We start from the raw sequence: 18465 nt of genomic DNA, 5'->3' as shown, positions 1-18465 counted from the left end.
TCTCCAGGTGCAGAGTAGATATTGCAGGGGGATCTTAGTCACAGTATGTGCTGAGGGATAGTCAGAAGCAGTGTGTAAAACTGCTATAGAAGGTAATGAACGGGGGCGGAGCCGGCCAAGGTAGAGAATGGCCGCACACCTGTAGAGCTCCAGCTTAACCGTCCTCCTAAATGGCAAAAAAGAAGCTTTCAATATCCTAAAACTGCCAAATAATGTAAGCGGACTGAAGGAGAACCAAAGCTAGGTGAAAAGGCACAGCCAAAAGGACATTTGTACACTAATTGCTACGCTGTCTGTGTGAGATCCCCCTGCACGCCTTACCGGGAGAGACGCCGAAAGAGCAGGCGGAGGTGTACTGCGTACACATACAGCAGAGGAAGCCTCGAGCGGTACCTTAGCTCCTGGGGAGAGTGTGGAAAGGGAGCGGGTGCTTGGAAAAGTTTACCCTGTAGATGTATTGCACAAGTGGGGGCTGAAGCTCCGGACTGTGGGCCTCTGAGGGAACGAGCTCCGGGTCGGACCTGGAAAGGTGTGGGCGTTTACCTGCTGAGCCTTAAAGATTACAACCGGCATAGTCCGGAGAGGTGTAAAGGCAGCAGAATTCGAAGCAGGGACTGCAGCAGAGGAAATTGCCAAGGGCGGAGTACAGGGACACAGCCCGGAGCAGAGACAGAACACTGGATCTAACGTTGCACGGCGCCTGTACCTAATACCCGGCTAAGTATACAGACGGCCAGCTATAGAGCCATTTGAAAGGCTGTTTTTTTTTTTGGGGCCCGGGTGCCCTAGGAATAGCTGGTCGCATACCTTTTTGGCAGAAGTTTCAAAGATCATCAAAGGTGAGCCGGTGCACTGTGTAAGGGACGGCTATCACTGGAATAACAGAGGATCAGAGGCCCAGTCTCCTAAACAGAACGGGAGCAGAAAGGAGAAGGAAAGGTAAACGTTTGTCTGTTTTTCCCCTTTGTTGAAATTCTGTAACAATGTGGTACTAAAGGGCTGTTAACACGACAACTTGAGATATAAAGAGCAAGCACATGCATGAACTATAGGCCCTACACATAATTCAGTGTATTAGCCTAACAACCTAATCATAGCGGAGCTATCTCAACAGACTGGGAAGTTCTCTAGAATAAGGTAAAGAGAGTCTGTTTTTACACACCAAGCCCTAGGAGCGTGAAAAAGGGGAGAAAGGAAAAAAAAAAAAAAAGGGTTTACAATGACTACTAAGAAAACAGCTAAACAGGATAAAGGGGGTAAATCCCATACATCGCAAGCTCCAAAATAGACTCCTTCTTTAAAGCCACAGATACCTCCCTATTGAATCACTCTTCAGAGTATATGTCACCTAATAAACTCATTAACACTCCTGAACCCAATACACCCCTGCTGACTAAAGCAGACTTACAGGGTCTACCATCGAAAGCAGACATCCAAACTCTTTTGGAAGAAATAAGTCAGGTGAAACTTTGCATTAAAAATGAATTTTCTATCATTAAAAAGGATATTGGGGAGATTGGGAACAGAGTGGCCCTACTGGAAGAGGACAGAGAAGCTTGGGTGAATCACACAGATAGCATGGCACAACAGATCCACCAACAGGGAGAGGACATAATATTATTACAAAATCAGTTAGAAGATATGGAGAACAGGCAGAGGAGGTCAAACTTAAGAATAAGGGGGATATCAGAGGATATAATACCAGCTGACCTTGAAAAATACCTTTTACGTTTTCTTAATACCCTGACAAGGGATGAGGCTTACACAGATAAGACATTGGAACGGTGCCACAGAGCCTTAAAACCTAGGTTAAGGAAAGGAGACCCACCTAGAGACACGATAATCAAATTTGCACATTTCAAAGATAAAGAGGCTGTCACACAGGCAGCTAGATTACATCCAAACATTGTGTTTGAAGGCCAGCAAATCCAAATCTTTTCCGATATTAGTCCCAGGACTTTACAAAAAAGAAAAGAGTTAAAGTCCCTCACTCTGCATCTTAGCAATCTGAAAATCCCATATAGATGGGGATTCCCCTTTGGCCTAAGGGCCACAGTGGATGGAAAGCATGCAACTTTACATTCGTTGCAGGACCTCAATTCTTTCTGTACTACTCTAGGTATTAATACACCAGTATTGGAAACATCAAATAACCAAGAGAAAAGGAAGGAGAGCTATTTGTCTAACCCTAGATCTGTTCAGGAAGGAAGGGGACATCAATGGATAAGAGTCCCGACTAGGAGAAAGCAACAGGAAAGGACTAACAATGATGCGGAGTCAATCTCTAATACTTGCTTAGAGACATTAGCAAATTCTAATACTTAAAGACTGTTGGTTCAAGACGAGAGACTATGATCTTAGCACTGGCTTAAGGTGTTAAAAAAACATATAGATAGTTAGTATGTTAAGACTAGAGATTACTCCTAACTGCTTTTTTTCTTTTTTTTTATGAAGGAAAAAAAAAGAAAAAATTTTTTTTTTTTTTTTTTTTATGTATTATTATTATTTTTCTCTCTTAGAGATGGTTAAAATTTACGAGTCACTGTTAGTATAAAAGCTCTATGGTTATATAAGTAAGAGAGTGTGGGGTAAAGGTTGTTTTTTTTTTTTTTTTTTTTTTTACACTTAAACACTTGAAGGTCACATCGAGAAAAAATGTAGATATGTGAAAATTTTTTTTTTTTTTTTTATGTATTATTATTTTTTTCTCTTAAAGATGGTTAATATTTAAGAGTCACTTTTAGTATAAAGCACTACGGTTATATAAGTAGGATAGTGTGGGGGAAAGGTTGGCTCCTTTTTTTTTTTTTTCTTCTCACTTAAACACTTGAAGGTCACACTGAGTTTTTTTTTTTTAAAAAAATGGAGATATGTGAATTTTTTTTTTTTATCACTTGAAGGTCACATTAAGTTTTTAAGAAAGATGGAGACATGGGAATTTTTTTTTGTTTTCCACAAGATCACCGGTACAAAGAAAGGTCACATTAAGTTGTGTTTTTTTTTTTTTTTTTTTTTTTTTTTAAACACTTGCAGGTCACATTAAGTTTTTAAGAAAGATGGAGATATGGGATTTTTTTTTTTTTTTTTTTTTTTTTTATATGTTTTGTTTTTCACAAGATCACCGGTACAAAGAAAGGTCACATTAAGTTGTTTTTCTTTTATTTAATTTTTTTTTTTTTTTTCTTCACTTAAAGGTCACATTAAGGTTGAGAAAAGATTGAGATTTGAGAAATAATTAAGTATAACCCCCCTCCACCTATTCAATGTGGGGTGGGGAATTTTTGCTTTTTTTTCACTAAAACACGGGAATAAAGAAAAAAGAATAGGGTTTTTTTTTTTTTTTTTTTTTTTTTTTTTTTTTGAGAAATTAATTAATAAACTAGGGCTGAGGAACTAGCTACACATTAAGGAAGTTAGTTTTGTATGGAGGAATTTAGTTAACTCAATAAGGAAGGAAAGGAGCATGAAGGCTCTACCTAGTATGGAACTTTTTTTTTTTTTTTTTTTTTTTTTGGAGTATAATAATGCTTGTAATTTTGGTAAATTAAGATATTATTGCCATTTAGGGGGAAACAATTTGTCGGTTTAATTTTCCCTGAATTTGTGTTATTTGTAAGGTATGCATGGGGGTATTGTGTGTGGATGCGGGGATTTGTGGTCCCCCTTTTTTTTTTTTTTTTTTTTTTTTTTTCTCTCTCTCTTTTTCTCTTCCCGCTCTCCTTCTCCCCTTCCCTGGCCCCTGCCGCCTGGCCCCAACCTTTCATTTTTTGGGTCACTTATCACTCAGAAATTCTTTCTTAATAAAGTATGAAAATAGATAAAAAAAAGATTTGCCTATTATCACAAAATGCTAAGGGCCTTAATAATGCACAGAAAAGAAATAAGGCCCTACATAGTTTTCATAAAGAAAAAGGAGATATTATCTTTGTTCAAGAGTCTCATTTTAATAAAAATAAAGAACCTAAGTTCACAAACAACTATTATCCAACTATTTTTCAGAGCTCCAATAGAGTAAAGAAAAATGGGGTCTGTATCTTGTTCCACAAAGATTCTCCATTTCAACTTATTCAAATGGATAGGGACGAAGAGGGAAGGTATATCTGTTTGGTAGGTCTATTATATAATAGACCAGTTACACTGGTGAATATATATGCACCAAATAGAGGACAGAAATCATTCTTTAAGAGAGTATGTAATAGGATTTTGGATGTTCAAAAGGGTACTTTAATTATAGGGGGGGATTTTAATGTACCAATGGAGCCTGTAGAAGACTGTTCTAAAAAGAAAAGTAATATATCTAAACATATTATCAAAGCAGTCAAGACAAGTCTTCTCTCCCTATCTCTGCTAGATGTATGGAGGACGCTCCATCCAGCTACTAGAGATTATACATTTTACTCACCCCCACAAAAATCTTACTCACGCATTGACTATTTCTGGATGGATCAAAACAGCTATATTTTAGCTCAAGAGGCCAAAATACATAACATCACCTGGTCAGACCATTCTCTTATTTCCCTGAAACTAAACTGGCCTTCAAAACCAATAATCCCATATCAATGGCGCTTGGACGATAATCTCCTGAAAGATGTACAGATAAGACAATCTATTTTGAAATCTATCGAAACCTATTTTGAGACCAATTCTATAGATGATACTGCACCAAGTACATGGTGGGTCACACATAAGGCGGTAATTAGGGGAGAATTTATAAAACACAAATCCAGAATTAATAGACAAGCTAGAGAACATTATACACATTTACTAGACTCTCTCTCCAGGGCAGAAGATAAACATAAGAAGGATCCATATAACAAACAGTTATCAGAATCCCTTAAAGCAGAGCGAGAGAGTTTGAATGTTTTCCTGAATAAAGGCGTACAACGAAGAGCCCTACAACTTAAAAAGGTGTTCTTCAATGGGGGTAACAAAGCCGGGAGACTATTAGCACGAGCCGTAAAAAAAAAAGTTCTTCAAACTTACGTTTCTAATATTATAGACGGATCAGGTAACAGTAAGACAGGGAGCCAGGATATTGCCAAGGTTTTTCAAGATTATTACCAGCAATTATATAACTTGGGCCCACAAAATAAATCCAGACACTTTCAAATAGATAAAGATAACTATATCAATGGAATCCAGGTGCCTAATATATCAGAGTCTCAAAAAAAGATGTTAGATGAACCATTTAGCCTGCAAGAGATAATGCAGACTATTAAAAAATTTGCCCTAGGGAAAAGTCCAGGAATAGATGGATTTAGCTCAAACTATTATAAAACATATAATGAGACCCTGGCACCAAAACTTCTACTTTATTTTAACTCAATAAGCACAGAACCTCTGTTGGCAAAAGAGATGCTCGAAGCTAAGATAGTGGTATTGCATAAACCAGGAAAAGATCCTAAATTACCAGCCAGCTACAGGCCTATATCATTATTGAATAATGATGTTAAAATTTACGCTAAACTCATAGCAAATAGAATAAATAAAATTTTACCAGAAATCATTAATATAGATCAGGTCGGCTTTGTACCATGTAGAGAGGCAAGAGACAACACCATTAAAGCATTATACTTAATAAAATACGCAAAAATACATAAGATACCCCTGGTCATGCTATCGCTGGACGCAGAGAAGGCTTTTGACCGGCTAGACTGGTCCTTCCTGCGTACAACACTTAACAAATTTGGCTTTGGGGAGAAAATCATACAACGTATTTTTCATTTATATACCCTTCCATCGGCTATAGTAAAAATTAATGGTGTGCTCTCAGACTCTCTTACGATTACAAATGGCACAAGACAAGGATGCCCCCTGTCCCCCTTGCTGTTTATTCTCTCCATGGAAATTTTAGCAACTAGAATCCGGGCAGAGACAAACATTAAGGGTATTAAAATAGGGGAGCAAGAATATAAGATCTCGTTGTACGCCGACGATGTGCTATTAACATTAACGGATCCGGCAAGGTCCATTAAAAACTTGGAAGAGATATTACAGGAATTTGGGAGACATTCAAACTTTCTCATCAATAAAAATAAATCAGAAGCTCTTAAGTATGCACTCCCAGTAAGAGATTATTATGAATGCAAATCAGGTAACTCATTTGTATGGAAAGAGTCGTCCTTAAAGTACCTGGGGGTCCAATTATCAACAGAAAAGGAACAGCTGTTTGTAGATAACTATGTGAATTTAATGTCTAAACTCCAAGCGGAGCTTGGATCTTGGAGGCAGAAAAGGATTTCTTGGCTGGGGCGAATACACTTAGTAAAAATGAATGTGCTCCCACGTATCCTATATATTTTTCAGACCATTCCCATTAATATCCCCCATACTTTCTGCACTAATCTTCAGAAAATCATCAATTCTTTCATCTGGAATCAAATTAAACCAAGAATCAAGGCCTCTATTCTGTATAGAGCAAGGAAAGAGGGGGGGCTAGGGGTACCAAATGTTAGGAATTATCATAGAGCAGTTATACTTCAAAGGATACTAGATTGGCATTTAAATAGCAAGAACAAAGCGTGGGTACAATTAGAGAATAATTTAATATCATCCCTCCCAATGAAAAAATTTATATGGTTGCCACCAGAAGGAAGACCTTTAAAAATCATGCAGTTCCCAATGATTAAGCATATTTTTATGAATTGGAGTAAAATCATAAAAGAATGCCCCTCTATCTCTACAACTCTCTCACCTCTACTCCCGATTACAAACAATTCGGAATTTCAGGGAGGGTTCACACCTAGCTTCTTAGGCCAACAAAACTTACACCAATCTTTACCGTTATGCCAATTTATAGATAAGGGGAAGCTTAAATCCAAACAAGAACTGGGGAAAATGGCAGATGGTACTTATGGAAACTGGCTAAAATATTTACAGTTACAGAATTTTGTTACACGACATCCAGACAAAGCAAACTTGACTAGGGAATTAACATTATTTGAAAAAACCTGTCATAACGAAATCCCAATTAGAAGTACAATTTCATTTAGCTATAAACTCCTTAACACTCCAGCAGAATTTATAAAACATAGTTATATGCAAAAATGGGAAGTAGAGACAGGGACTCAGCTGGAGGAGTCGGAATGGCGGTCCATCTGTGATAAGGTAGCTAGATCGTCATCCTCGTCTAATATCCAGGAGCTAAATTATAAGATACTTACTAGATGGTACCTTACACCGGCTAGATTACATAGTATATACCCAAATGCTTCCAATTTTTGTTGGAGAGGATGCGGGGGGATCGGGAATATGCAACATATATGGTGGGATTGCCCTAGGGTGAAAAGTGTATGGGGAATAACTTCGGAATGCATCCAGCAGATTATTGGGATAGCGGACTTTCAATTGGATATCTTTACGGCCCTATTAAATAAACCCATTAAAGATATTTGTAAAATAAGAGCTAAACTTGTAACATTTGTATTAAATGGAACGAAATCCTTATTGGCCAGAAACTGGAAAAAACCAAATATCCCGGATAAAGAAATCTTACTTACTAGAATTAATGAATTATTAATATTGGAAGAATATACTTATCTAAAAACTAATAGAGAAGAGGTCTTTCAGAAAATCCGCTTCCATTGGGAAGAATTTAAATATAGGACCCTTCCATCTTAACCGGGTATATAATAGTATCGGGATTGAGAGGGGTCAGGGGGGCGGAGGGGGGGAATTCCCTTTTCTTTCTTTTTTTTTTTTTTTTTTTTTTTTTTTTTTTTGTGTATGTAGGGGTTGATGTTGTCTAGTATCTATCGTTAAAAGGACATATTGTTATAGTAAGAACACTTAAGGATTGTTATGGAATCTTTATGTATGTAATGTTGTCAAACACTGATAAATGATAGAGAACTGGTGATACGTCAAGCGGATAGTCCTACAAAATTATAATGACTATTTATTAGAAGCCAAAAGAATTGTACTAGACCATGAGTATTATAGAAAATTAACTACAGATCCTACTAATACTTTCAGTAAATTGCTTAAAAATATTATTCTAAAAGGTTTTCAGAATGGAATTCTGAATAAAAAAGAGAAGGCATATCTGATTCCTGACCACCCTAGTGTCCCATTCTATTACCACTTGCCCAAGATCCACAAAGATCGACACAGACCACCTGGGAGCCCCATTATAGCCGGTATTAATAGCTTAACAGATCGGCTCTCTGAATATGTTTACTTTTATTTACAAAAGTATGTGGTCCAATTACCATCTTACATACATGACACCACCGATCTTTTAAACAAACTCTCTGATTACACCAAAAAGGATGATTACCTATTGATATCCTGTGATGTAGGGGCACTATATTCCAATATTGACCATAAATTAGGCCTAGAGGCAATCAATACATATTTGGAAAGTGACATATATCTACCCTGTTCCCAGCAAAATTTCATATTGGAACTCATATCTTTTATACTCTCACATAATTATTTCCAATTTTTGGATGACTTCTATCTGCAAATAAAAGGAACGGCCACGGGCACCAGGTTCGCCCCCAGTTTTGCCAATTTGTTTATGGGCAAATTCGAAGATAAATACATCTATAATTCAAACTGGAGGGGGAAGCTGGTGTTCTATGGCCGTTATATAGATGACCTGATATTCATTTGGAGAGGGTCTTATCCTTCCATCCATGAGTTTATAGACAATCTTAACTCTAACGATATGGGCCTCACTTTTACATCCAACATCCAAAAAGAAAAAATTGAATTTCTTGATGTTTATTTAGAATAAAATCCAGATGGGAATTTGCTGTCATCTACTTACTTTAAAAGTGTTGATAGCAACAATTTCTTACATTTTGAAAGTACTCACCTAAACAGCTGGAAAACCAACATACCCTATAGTCAATTTAGGCGCATCAGGAGAAATTGTGGCAATATGGAACTGTATGACTCACAGTCAACTATACTAATAAATAGATTTAAAGAAAAAGGCTATCCTAATAATCTAATTATGGATGGCTATAGGAGAGCTGGAAGGATAGATAGGAGTTCCATTTTAAGACATGCCCCCAAGAATAAAGACAGAACATCTGAGCAATCTAGGAGTAGATCTAATGTATCCTTCATCACTCAATATTGTTCCAACCACCAGATTATAAGAGACACTCTAAAGAAACATTGGCCTATTATATTAAAAGATTCTTATCTTAAAGGAAACCTTGAATGTAGCCCCAGAATGATTTTTAGACGTGCTCCCACGTTAAAACAAAAACTAGCTCCGAGTAAAATAGTTGTCTCAAAAAGAAAAACACCTCATACACTACCGCTAAAGACAACAGGGCACAATAAGAAACCAGGAGCTTTCAAATGTAACAAAAAGTGGTGCTTAATGTGTAAATCTATTAATCATGGCAGTACCAGTATAACTAGTCATACGACAGGGGAGACCTTCACTTGTAGTACTGAATATGTGATATATGCTCTAACTTGTGAATGTGGTTCACAGTATTTAGGACGCACATGTAGACAGATAAGAACTAGGTGGAGTAAACATAATAGAAACTTAAGGAAAGGTTCCCTAAAACACAGTGTATTCAGACACAGTGTAAACCAACATGGGAAACGTAATATATTTGTCATCTCACCCATTGAGAGCATATCATGCTCTTTTAGAGGTAATAGATATAATCGTCTTCGCCAGAGGGAGACGTACTGGATATACAAATTCCAGTCCCTCTTTCCTTTGGGACTCAATGAAGTTATAGATCTAGCAGCATTTTGAGATCACTTATATTTATTCCACCTCTTCCACTTATACCACTCCATTATTAATTAACTTATGCATTAACTCACTATTATTTTATATATTTAGCACTTCATACCTACTATTGACATTAATATTTAACACCAATTCTCATATTTATTATTACTAATGAGAATATTTCTATTTTATTTCACTAGAGTTATATGCCCTCCATTATAAAATCAATCAGTGTTGGGGTCTTGTGGCCTAGTACACTACCTCCCATCCTTAAGGTTGTGAGTTTGAACCTGGCTACAGCTAATTTTCACTAATCCACTTGTTAATTTTATGGGACATTATCATCCTATATTCATTTAATCAAATATAGCTTTTATTCCCACTTTTGAAGATAGTGATATTTATCATTAATCCACATATTTATTATTACTATATATACTGAGAACATCTTAATTTCACAATGGCTATATGTAATTCATTTTAATTTAATTTAAATTAAATTAAATTAAATAAAATAAGTATGGGGGTCCTGTGGCCCAGTGGCTAGGTACACTGTCTCCCAACCCAGAAGTTGTGAGTTTGAACCTGGCCACAGCTGCTAATTTTTTTCCTTTAATTCACTTGTTAATTTTATAGTACCTCATAATAGGGCACACATCAATATTATTTGAGTTCATTGAGCACTAAGTTTATCATTATACATTAATATGAATATTAAGTTGAAGCTAGATATATTTAGTCATCACTAGCACTTTCCTTGCAATTGTTATAGAATGCATTAAAGGGACACTGAACCCAATTTTTTTCTTTCATGATTCAGATAGAGCATGCAATTTTAAGCAACTTTATAATTTACTCCTATTATCAAATTGTCTTAATTCTCTTGGTATCTTTAATTAAAAAGCAAGAATGTAAGCTTAGATGTCGGCCCATTTTTGGTGAACAACTTGGGTTGTCCTTACTGATTGGACACAACCAATAAAAAAGTGCTGTCCATGGTCTGAACTAAAAATTGGCTGACTGCTTAGCTTAGATGCCTTCTTTTTCAAATAAAGATAGCAAGAGAATGAAGAAAAATTGATAATAGAAGTAAATTGGAAAGTTGCTTAAAATTGCATGCTCTATCTGAATCATGAAAGAAAAACATTGGGTTTAGTGTCCCTTTAAGCAAAGGGAGTGTGTCTGTAGTGAGAAACCGGCATCTACATCACATTAATATGAAGCTAGATGCTGGATATGCCGATTGGTCTATAATGAAATCTTAAATGCACTGATTGGTCACACAGGGGGTGTGTTAACAACAATGAGCCATGATTGGTCAGATATTGATCATATTGATTTCACCTTCTCCAAAGCATAGCTTAGTATCCCTCTATTTAGTTACATTTGTGTTGCACTTTAGAGGGATAACAATAATACCAATATATTTGGGAGCCACATACTTTGCAAAGACTAAGCCTATTACATACTTTGTTTGCAACAAATAATAAAGTCACTAAAACCTCACTAAGCCGTTGTCAGAATAGAGGGTGTGTCTAAGTTCACACTCAGTGATTGGACAAATATTGTATAAACATTCAGGACAGGCATTGTATTACACACCACCTAACAGAAAGTTTTACACACCACCTTGATGTATAAAAAACATTTAGAACAGTCCCAAATCCCAAATGTGTGTTAAAGATCTAGAGGAATGAGGATTACAAAAAATTACCACAAAGGAAACACTGCATCTACAATTGATAGAGGTGTGTACTAATGCCAGTTCTCACATTATATATTACTCATCCAAACCAAATGTATAGTCTAGACTAATTATATATGTAAGATCATTGTTGCTAAAAACTGTGGAGACCCATAAGCAATAATTTCATGATATATATGATTGGAATCACTGAAAGCTATATATTGTATTTCTGTTAAAATAAGTACTCATGCTGGAGGACTATATATTCTGCCAATACCTATAAGCACTGTCTCATATTGTTTTAGGTTTTGTTTGCTTGCATATAATATTGTTAACACTTATGGTGAACAACTATCCATATTGCCAATATTATTAAGTACTGTGATTTATTTATATATATGTATATATTGATGTTATTAGCCTGATATACACTAATTAACAACAGGCTTAGCAACGCCCATTAGGGGTGTGTCCTGATTCACTATTGGATCAAGTTCTGTTTAAATGGATTGTCAGTTAGAAGGAATACTATGCCTGATGAAACAACCCATGCTAGGTTGAGAAATGCGTTGTATGATTTTAAATTTTGCTTGCTATTGTTTTAAACTTATTAACATTTGTTTTGATAAACTGAACTTGTTTTATGCAAGCTTTGGTTCATTACCTTCTATAGCAGTTTTACACACTGCTTCTGACTATCCCTCAGCACATACTGTGACTAAGATCCCCCTGCAATATCTACTCTGCACCTGGAGAGGTTTAGCTGGTACACCTGAAGATACCAGCCAGCTCCTACTAGTACATAAGTGTACTTGGGCCAATTGTGAGTACCCATTTGGCTTTTTTTCTTTGATTTTACATTTGTGTATATATTGATGCACACATGAGGCGCCCCTCTTGTTCTTTATTATCTATACAGCCTAAGTAATTGCTTCATTGTGAGATCATCTGGTTCTACTGAAAGGGTTAGCTGGTACACCCTAAGACTCCAGCCTGCACCTACCAGTACATAAGTGTACTATAGTCGCATGTGAGTACCCACTTGGCTTACTCGATGTACATCACTATATAGCATATTGATATGCACATGCACAGGCCCCTCTTGTTCTCTTTTATTTTCTATTTCCAATAATGTAGCCATTTACATTTGCATAGACTTACCTTAAAGGGACATTGTACACTAGATTTTTCTTTGCATAAATGTTTTGTATATGATCCATTTATATAGCCCATCTGGGAGTGTTTTTGTAAAAATGTATAATCTTGCTTATTTTTAAATATCATTGTGCCGATTTTCAGACTCCTAACCAAGCCCCAAAGTTTTAGATGTATACTGATGTATACAGACTTCAGATTGCTCCTGTTTGTATAATGGGTCTTTTCATATACAGGGAAGGGGGGGAGGGTCTGCTCTCAGCCCTTTTCAGTGGGTGTCCCATCCTAATCTCATCAACAGTGCTAAATTAGGAACTTCTACGTAAGGTTTTAAACTGAATTTTTATATCAGTATATTATTCTTTATAGTAATGTCTATTACATGCAGTTAAATTAAACTTGGTGTATACTGTCCCTTTATCAAAATAACATTGTATATATATTCAGATGTTGAATACAGTAACAATGGTATTTGTTTACATTATAAAAAAACTATCTTATGTCAGGTGATTCCCAATCTCCACTCTGTATCAAAGTACAGATATGAATTTTGTCATACAGAGTATTTACTGCAGCCCAAATCCTTTGAAAAAAAAAGTACCAGTCGAAATGTGTCAGGGAAGATCCTCTTAAATGGGCTAATGTTTTGCAAATGTGTATGTGTGTGTGTATGTGTATGTATGTATGTATATATATATATATATATATATATATATATATATATATATATATATATATATATATATATATATATATATATATATATATATATATATATATATATATATACTCTGCAAATCTGCATCTCCAGACCAAAAAAGAAAAAAGTAGAAGTTGTATAAATCACAACTTTATTATGAAGAGAAAAATATTTTAAAATCCTTTACATGTAAAAACATCAAAATTCAGTTACATGCCTGCAACTGAATATAACAGCAGCCAATATAGACACACACACACACACTGCATCTATTACAGAGAGCACTCTGCTATTCTACTGATCCAGCATCCTTACACTATTCCAATACTGACCCAAAGACTGACCTTACATACTTACACAGCACTATACTATATTCCAACACTGAGTGACGCAGTATCCTCACACAGCGCTCTGCTATACCAACACTGGCCAATCATTTTTTACGCAGCGCTCTGCTATTAAAATTGAGTTCTGACTGCTTGAATTTGTTGATGAAAACCATGGGCAGTAATCATGATGCATTGTGGAATCGTAATCAAATTGAATAGTGAGACCAGTGAAGATGCGCACCCCTATTACAGACCCTCCCAGCATCTTGCCTATAGAAAGGATAATCTTTAACCATTTCAGTCATTCAGGCAAAATGGTTTGGAACACTTGGCGTAGGAAACTCTTTGTGCCTCCCAGGAAAGGAAATCTGCATTCACATTCAACTTTCCAGGACAATTCATCACCTTAAATGTGAAAGGTTGTAAAGTAAGATACCACCAAGTAAGACAAGGATTGGTTTCTGTCATGGTATGGAGCCACTCAAGCGGAGCATGATCTGTAATCAGCGTAAATGGTCTACCCAACAGCCCACTTCACAGCTAAATATTATTTTTCAATAACAGAATAGGATGTCTCTCTAGGCAGTAACTTTCTACTCAAATACAAAATATGATGTTAACTATCTTCGAAATCCTGGGACAACACTGCCCCCAAACCCACTTTAGAAGCTTCAGTCTGTGCCAAAAAAGGATTTGTGAAGTCTGGACAGCATAAAACAGGCTGACTACATAAACATTTTTTTAAGTTCCTGAAAGGCCTGTTCACATGAATCTGTCCATTGAACCTTCTCTGGAGCAGTTTTCTTGGTAAGGTCAGTTAAGGGAGCTGCTATTGTTGCAAAGTGAGGAATACATTTTCTATAATACCCTGCAGGCCCCATCTCACATGCTTTTTAGTTTTGGGAGTTGGACAATTCATTAGTGCTTCTACCTTACTTACTAAGGGCTAGATTATGAGCGGAATGTAATATTGCGCTTATGCGACGGTGATATTTTTGTTCCGCTAAGTAAAACCAGCACACGTAAATGTGCACTGGTATTACAAGTGGGGTGCAATGCAAACGCAGCCTCACGTTCTCATTGCCCGGAAGCCAAACACTCAAGAGAGCGCGCTTCCATTGGCTTCAATGGGATCCTCGTTTTCATGCTGATAGACACGGCAAACCACCTAATGGAGTGCAGGGGGCAAATGGCGCAGCGCTGGGCAGCAATAAATAAATATATATGTATATGTTTATATGCATATCTATGTATGTGTTTATATATGTAAATACTGATATAAACACATAAATATATTTGTATATAAGCATATACATATATATTTCTAGTGAAAACGCAGTCCCCCATTGTAAAACCACTTAACCCCTTATAACTGCTTTGTGTCGTTTTTTTTGTTAAAAACTTAGCACATATTTATTTTTTATTTTAAAGAACTGTCCTCTGTATTTTGGTGGCAATTGGGCCAACTTTTTATATTTAACCAGAGGTCTGATCTCTGGTTAATTGCTCTTAGGGCAAAGTGAAACCGTGAGCTTGAGGGAGCATTAACCAGCCACTTGACACACTTGCCCCTTTATGGGCGAACGTTAAGATATCACTCCACTCGTAATCTGGACCTAAGGGTTTTACCTGATCTCCACCCAGCGCATATCCTAAATATTTAGTTTCTGTATTCCCAATTGAACTTTTTGATGGATTTGCAGTTAGACTAGCCCTCTTTAATGACACCAACACTGCCTTAAGTTTTCCAAAAAGATCTTCCCATTCCTCACTATATACAACTACATTATCAAGGTAAGCAGCTGCATATTCCCTATGTTGTAATAACACCTTTTCCATTAGACTCTGCAATTTTGCTGAGACCACATGCAACCCAAAATAAAGCATTAGGAAGCAGAAAAGACCAAATGGAGTATAGAAAGCAGTTTTTCCTTGGACTCTGGAGTAAGTGGTATCTGCCAATAGTTTTTGGTCAAATGAAGGGTGCTTAAGTACCTAGCCTTGCCCAAACGTTCCAATAGATCTTCTATTCTAGGCATTGGATATGCACCGAATTTAATGATCATATTGACCTTTCTAAAATCAATACAAAACCTTGTGTAACCATTGGGTTTAGGAACCAATACAACTGGGCTACACCATTCACTTTGGGACTTCTATATCACCCCTACCTTCATCATCTTTTTCCACTTCTAACGTACCACTTCCTACATTGCTTCTGGCAAACGATAAGGTCTCCATTTAACTTTTAACCCTGGTTGTGTCTCAATATGGTGGGCAATAAGATCAGTTTTTCCAGGAATTTCAGAAAACACGTCGCCAAATTCACTCAACATATTAAACAATTCATTCCTCTGTTCTTTAACGTAGTAAATTTGCTTCTCCTTTCTTTTCCCTGGCCAATACATTTCATAGTTCGCAGCTCCCACTTTCCGTAATACTTCATATGACACTTGGCTAAGAGTTTTCACTCAACACTTGGCATCAATGGAAAAATCCTGCCATCAAGACAAAACTGCCTTAACCAGGCTCCTTTATTGTATTATTGCTCCTGTATCAAGTGGGCATGTTGAAGGTTTTTTTTCTGCCATACCAACTAAATCCAGTCTATTAAGGCTTGTCTTCTTGACCATTAATTTGTACAGGTGTGACAAACTTAGTCAACTTGGTCTTTACACACAGCCCTTTTGCAGTATAATATTGTATCTTACCACGTTACATATATGGACAGTCACGATTGAAAGGACCTACCTCCCCAAAGGAAAAACACTTATAGTCCCGCACAGTAGCATCCTTGTTTGAAGACTGTATAAATGTTGGTGTAATTGGGAGGGAGGTTTCTAGGCTCATGTCCCTTTTTCAGGCTTTATTGGCTGTTTGGGGGACCCTTATTGTGGGGACACATGATTAGTAAAACCATGGCTCCGATCAGCTACTGTCCTTTTATGTTGTAGAAGGGCCCCCTCTGAAGACTGTGATCGTGGTTTGGATATGGTATTAGACAGCCCCTGCTCATAACCCCTTTTCTCAAAATTGCTAGAACAAGACTCTTTGGCAGAGAAATAATTTTCGATTAACTTTAGCACCTCAGAAATATTGGAAACTTGGTGACAAAATACCCACTCTTTTCCTCCAGGGGGCAGAATATCAATTAACTGCTCAACAACAATCAGCTCTGCAATCTCTGTTCCTGACCTGGTCTCTAGTTTCAGCTACCTTCAACATAAATCCCTCAGAACAGGGGCCACTCTGTGGTAACCTGAGAGCAAGGCTGCTGGCTTAAGTAGTTTTAAGTGACATCAGACACCTGTATCCCACTGCTTACAGACCCTCCCAACACCTTGCCTATAGGAAGAATATTATTTAACCCTTTCAGTCATTTAGGCAAAACAATTTGGAAACTCCATTACATACAGTATTAGCCCTAACACTTTACTTTAAGGGACATGAAACCCAAAATGTTTCCTTCATGATTCAGATAGAGAATACAATCTTAAATAATGTTACAATTTACTTCTATTATCTCTTGGTAATGCAAAAAAAGAAGAAAAAAAGTAAAAAAAATCCACCAAATATAAGAGTATAACAATTTTATTTGAGCACATAGCTCCAGGTAAAAAATACAGCTAAAAAATAGAGATCTGACATGTTACATTGTCGTAATCATAGATCCTTAAGTGTATCTTACAATATATAAAAAGCCCACAAGGAGCTAATTGGCTGCACAATTTTTTTTATTTCATGGTTGAGAGAGCATGCAAATGTAAACAAATTTCCAATTTACTTCTATTATTTAATGTGCTTCCTTCTCTTGTTATCCTTTGCTGAAAGGTTTATCTAGATAAGCTCAGGAGCAGCAAAGAACCTAGGTTCTAGCTGCTGATTGGTGGCTGCATATATATACTGATTGTTATTGGCTCACCCATGTGTTCAATTAGAAACCAGTAGTGTATTGCTGCTTCTTCAACACATGATACCAAGAGAATGAAGCAAATTCGCAAATAGAAGTAAACTGGAAAGTTGTTTAAAATGGTATGTTCTACCTAAATCATGAAAGAAAACGTTTGGGTTTCCTGTCCCTTTAAGAGCAAATTAACAGTTTCATTACCCTTGTCAGTAAAAGAGGCATGTCAGAACTGTTCACAATAGTGCTATATAACTTAAACAAATAATTGTGACTTATTCAGAATTCACACGCACATAACATTAATTTTCTGAAAAACACCAAATACCCAAAAAAGATACAACATTAAATAAAATTTAAATTGTTTTAGGCCAATACTATCAGTCCATATTTATTAATAATCATTCATTTACAAATATATTCGGCTCAAGCAATTAAAAAATATATATATTTCAAATTGCCCATGACAAATACTATCAACCCAAAATTAAAGGTAATCTATAATATACAGGGAGGAGTAACCTAAATTGTAAACTATATACCACTGGAAATTTGCATAAATATCTACTAAATTCTTATCATAGTGATTTTAATTTGATATTCATATTATCATGCTGTATATAATATCAAATTCTGAATTAAAACCTTTTGGAATTTGTGTCTGCAACCTAAAAATCCAAAAACCTCTTGCCTAGCCAATATTGTGGTCCTACCTGCTCCCTGTTTTGGCAAGGTCACTATTTAAATAGCATTTCACCTAAAGGTGTCCACATTGGAGTCATGGGCATGCACAGAGTGCCTAGACAACGACGAACACGTTTCCTTTCTGTGGATATTTCCAAGATGCTCATTAATCCTAGATCACACCTGTCTAGTCATAAGACCTACATATTGCATGAAGCATTGTGTGCCTTCAACCAAATAAACTACTAATCGTGTTGAGCAATTTAAGCAACATTTTATATTGAATGATTCCCC

General features: G+C 36.4%; 1 protein-coding gene across 6 annotated transcripts in view; it reads left to right on the top strand.

Moving 5' to 3' along the window:
* MILR1 (mast cell immunoglobulin like receptor 1) overlaps window positions 1–18465 on the top strand; it is a 267612-nt gene that overhangs the window by 52553 nt on the left and 196594 nt on the right. The gene's annotated exons all lie outside the window — the stretch shown is intronic.

The sequence above is a fragment of the Bombina bombina genome, chromosome 1, assembly GCF_027579735.1.
Source record: "Bombina bombina isolate aBomBom1 chromosome 1, aBomBom1.pri, whole genome shotgun sequence".
Lineage (NCBI taxonomy): Eukaryota > Metazoa > Chordata > Amphibia > Anura > Bombinatoridae > Bombina > Bombina bombina.
The sequence above is the reverse complement of the archived record's forward strand: the minus strand, read 5'-3'. Positions and strand labels throughout refer to the sequence as shown.